The 5,030-nt window shown below is 48.5% G+C and overlaps 1 pseudogene; it reads left to right on the top strand.

Moving 5' to 3' along the window:
• The first annotated feature begins 3,043 nt into the window (after window positions 1-3,043).
• Window positions 3,044-4,702, top strand: LOC119353768 (annotated as a pseudogene).
• Window positions 4,703-5,030: the final 328 nt, after the last annotated feature.

The following is a 5,030-nucleotide window of genomic DNA, read 5'->3' as shown; positions in this document are numbered from 1 at the left end:
AATGATACTTGACATTAGAAAAGCTTTAGCATACGAACTACATGATCTTGTGCTAGGCTTAGGATTGGGTCTTGTCCATCACATCATTCTCCTAATGATGTGATCCCGTTATCAACGACATCCAATGTCCATGGTCAGGAAACCGTTACCATCTATTGATTAACGAGCTAGTCAACTAGAGGCTTACTAGGGACATGGTGTTGTCTATGTATCCACACATGTATCTGAGTTTCCTATCAATACAATTCTAGCATGGATAATAAACGATTATCATGAACAAGGAAATATAATAATAATCAATTTATTATTGCCTCTAGGGCATATTTCCAACAGTTACTGCCCATCTGCTACGGTCGTCGGCCTCCGGTACTACCAGCTCCAGATCGCCGTCGGCCATCTGCTTCGTGTGCCCTCAATCAATCGATCGATCGATCTATGCTTGGATATTTTCTAGGGTTTGGCCGGTCAGGTTAAGGTCGATGCAGTATTTGTTTGTTGGGATCTCTGCATCCGGCCGGCTGTGCATGCAGAGCCCTCTGATCGGCATCACAGGTACGTACGTATCCACAGCTGGAAAGCAACGGGGATCATTATGTACACTGTTAAAAAAAAAAGACGCCAGACCCTTAATTAGGAATCCGCATACTGTGACAACGCCGTGAGAAATTTTCAAAACATTTTTTTTAAAGAACCCACGTATGACGTTGTATGCATCTCCGGAATAGGGCTCTCATCTCACTTCATAAATAAAGCACAAACTAAAGATACACATCCGAATGATACACGGTGTGAGTTAGCCCTCTTACAAAGTAGATACTGAGATAACCGGACCACTGCACGCGACTATGTTAGCGAAGAAAACACATAACAACCTAAATACAACTCCACAAGACGCTTTAGAACACTTAAGCTCCACGATAACGCCCTTGGGAAAGGTAACGGTGCTAAGTGTTATCCCAACCGACCCCAAAGGTCTTCATCCGGAACCCTGACACGAAGAGGAGAACCACGACAGCGTCTTTGAGAATATCAAAGCACCCACATGTGTTGCTGTTGTCGGCGTCACAACACAAAACTTTCGCTCAATATCTCACCCATGCCACCATGAAGCACCCGAAACAACTGTGGCGAGTACAAGTCTCCAGATCCGGATCTAGGCGTCGCTACTGTCGACAACAAATAGCGAGCCTGAGCCACCCACTACTACACCCCTCGCCATTCGGACGACCAAGTGGCATAGTCACTACCACCGGCATGGTGTCCACAGGAGAGCCACCATGCGAACCACCAACCCGGATGCCACATCGGCATTCATGTCCCAAGCCACTGCCAACCATCAACATCACAACGCACCGACCATGGTAGGAAGAGTGGAAGACCCATCCTTTCACTCCTAGCCTGGCACCAGCCACCGGGTCTGGGTTAATTCCTCCATAGAGGTGTGCTCTCAGCCATTTCGCCACGTGTCGCGCTTTGGACGCTTCCTTTGGATTTTTTTTATTATTTTTTCGCACGCGTTTTTGGCTTTTTAAATGGTTTTTTCTGGGGTTTTTCGACGTTTTAGTTTTCCCCCGGTCTTTCTTAGCTTTTCGATCAAAAAAATTTTAAAAAAAAATTTGCGCGAAAAATGCGTTTTCTTTTATTTTTCTTTCGCGAAAGTCATGGTTTTTCTTCCGCGAGAGGCACGGTTGTGCTTTAGCGAGAGTCACGGCCATGCCTTTCGGAAACGAAAAAAAAAACCGCGTTTTCTGTTTTTTTTCTTTCGCGAGAGTCACGGTTTTGCTTCCGCGAGAGGCACGGTTGTGCTTTTGCGAGAGTCACGGTCATGCCTCTCAGAAAAGGGAAAAACAAAACGCGTTTTTTGTTTTTTTTTCTTTCGTGAAAGTCACGGTTTTGCTTCCGCGATAGGCAAGGTTGTGCTTTCGCGAAAGTCACGACTGTGCCTCTAGGAAAGGGAAAAACAAAACGCATTTTCTGCTTGTTTTTCTTTCTGAGAGTCACGGTTTTGCTTCCGCGAGAGGCACGGTTGTGCTTTCGCGAAAGTCACGACCGTGCCTCTAGGAAAGGGGAAAAAATATGTGTTTTCTGTTTTTTTTTCTTTCGCGAGAGTCACGGTTTTGCTTTAGCGAGAGACACGGTTATGCCTTCGCGGGAGTCACGGCCGTGCCTCTCGAAAATGGAAAAAAAAAACATGTTTTCTATTTTTTTTCCTTCCACGAGAGTCACGGTTTTGCTTTCACGAGAGGCACGGTTATGATTTCGCGAGAGGCATGGGCGTGCCTCTTTCGGAAAGGGAAAAAAGTCGTGCTCCCGGTTCGGTTTTTTCGCCCAGTTTTTTTTGTGAAAAAAAGTTTGTCAAAACCTATCAACATGGGATCTACTCCCTCCGTTCCACAATACATGCCTCCCATTTGTCAAAATATAGATGTATCTAGACATGTTTTAGTACATAGGTACATCCATTTTTGGACAAATGGAAGTCAAGTATTTTAGAACGGAGGGAGTAGTTTTGAAGATCTCGACGCAAGGAATCCAATGATGAAAACGGTTCAAGATTTGGACGCACGATTTAAGAGATAAAACGTTTTGAATAAACAAATCTATGAAAAAAGGGAAAACTCCCAGGTTGCGACAAGTGTCGCGCTGCATGTGCGCCACTTGTCACGACCTGGAGAGTGGAGTGTTCTTTGCAACGAATACTCTTTAATTAATGATTTCGGTCAACGCCTCCGTCCCTAGCTAGTCCCAGTGGTTCTTTAAAGTCAACGCGAAAACGAGACCCATTCAAAGGCGGCCCTAGCATCCGCAATCCTACGGATAGACAGATCCCAATTTCCAACGAACTTCAGCTTTGATCTCCAATATATACTCCGGGCCGGCAAGCAGTCCGATACATCAACAGTCCAAGGTTTGTTTGCACCTCGTTCCAATATATAGTTCGCCAACAAACTTGCAAGCCCTAGAGCACCGCGCCGCGTACGTGCGCGATCGCGGACGACGGGAAACCAGACCGAGCGGCGCGAACGAGATCGACCCATCGACGATGGCATCGGAGCCGGCCGTGCTACCCGACGACGCCCTCGCGGAGGTCCTCCGGCGCCTCGCGCCACACGTCCTGGCCGCGGCCCGGCGGGTCTGCAAGGCGTGGCGTGACGCCGTCGACGCCCGCCTGCGCGGCAGCCTGCTCTCGCGGTCGGTGCGCGGCATCTTCATCAACTTCACCCGGCATTGCTTCTCCGAGTTCTTCTCCCGCCCCTCGACGGGCCCGGCGATCTGCGGGGGGCTCAACTTCCTGCCCTGCATGGGCGTCCAGGTCACGGACCATTGCAACGGGCTCCTGCTCTGCGGCGAACGGATGAACGAGGACCGTGCGCTGCCGCGTGAGTACGTCGTCAACCCGGCCACGCGTCGGTGGGCGCGTCTGACCCATCGCCCTCGGCCGCACGTGCCGGGATTCGACCAGACCGCCTACCTCGCGTTCGATCCCGCCGTGTCACCACACTATCAGGTCTTTCTGATCCCACGCTTGCCACCGGCCGGCGAATCGGATGACGACGAATCGGACGACGACGAGTGGCCTCCCGCGTCATACGTGATGCATGTGTTCTCTTCGGTGACACAACAGTGGGGCGAGACGACCTTCCTTCGGGAAGGGGAGGCTGCACGGATCGTCGGCAACATGGATTCGGATTTGTGGTATAAACAGCATCGTTATCATGCCGTCTACTGGCAAAGCACGCTCTACATTCATTGCCGGCATGGCTATCTTACAAGGTACTAGCTACTTACTTGCTCCTCGGTGGTCATCCTAATTTAGCAAATAGGAGTATATACTACTAGTATGATCCACTTTATGTTGTTATTAAGCTGTTTATCCGATTGTTCATATTTGCAGGATGTCCTTGTCAGATCTCACGTACACAGTGATTAAGCTACCAGGTGCCTGTGAATTGAGAGGCTATCCCAACCACCATCTGGTGCGATACTTAATGGCTGGAATCAACTTCAGCTTTGGTATCTCAATGAATCCATCGGTAGAATTGAGTGGGTGTTAAAACATGATACCTTTCTTGGAAAGACCTTTGAACGCGAGGACTATGCTCGACAACTGGCCAAACGATGGATCTTGCAGGATGTTAACTACCGCAAGTGGTCCTCCAAATACCCTGAGGACGCTGCTTTCACAACACATGCAAATTACAAAGCGCCGGTGGAAGAGAAATATGATTGGAACTCCGACAAGGATAACATTCTTGACATTGAAGATGATGTTCAAGGGGGATACCGTGACAACTATTATTTCCTTGGGTTTCATCCTTATAAAGAGGTTGTCTTCTTGATTTTATCAGGGAGATCAGCCAGGGGACTGGCCTATGACTGGAACAACTCAAAATTCCAGGATTTGGGCACTTCATGTCTCACAGATTATGACCCCTTCAACGAACTACCATGCGGACAGACTGACTCATCTTTCTCATACACGCCTTGTTGGATGGGCGAGTTTGCTGGTAACGAATTAGAATCTCTACTTGAAGATGAGAAACTATATAGAAAAAAGTTGGAACAGAAATCTCAACGTAAAGAGAAAGCCACCTTTACCTTCATGGACGAGTACGATTTGCGCAAGCATCGTGGGCACACCAAGAGAGTCAAGGACTCTAACGCCAAGAATCGCCGTAGACGCCACATGGCGGCTTGGTAAGAACCAATCTTGACCGACTTGAAGTTCACCATGATTCGCCGGGGTAACCAAGTTCGAGCTTGGTAAGGCCACAGCGGAGCTAGTAACTGTCATTGCCAGATCCAGGCCGCTTGAATAAGTCAAGATACCTGCATTCTCAGTAGGAATTATTCAAGCTGTTTTTTTCCTTCGGTGTGTGGATCCAGACTCGTCAGCTATTTAAGGACTTTGGCGCTGTAAAACTGCTTTGGGGAGTGTCTATCTCGCGCGCGCGCGTTGCAGCGCTCGTTTCCGGACAGGCCTAATTTGGAAAGTGCCTTAGTTACACGGATTAATTAGGGGTGGAATA

This window comes from Triticum dicoccoides, chromosome 1A (assembly GCF_002162155.2).
Source record: "Triticum dicoccoides isolate Atlit2015 ecotype Zavitan chromosome 1A, WEW_v2.0, whole genome shotgun sequence".
NCBI classification, from domain to species: Eukaryota; Viridiplantae; Streptophyta; class Magnoliopsida; order Poales; family Poaceae; genus Triticum; species Triticum dicoccoides.
The sequence above is the reverse complement of the archived record's forward strand: the minus strand, read 5'-3'. Positions and strand labels throughout refer to the sequence as shown.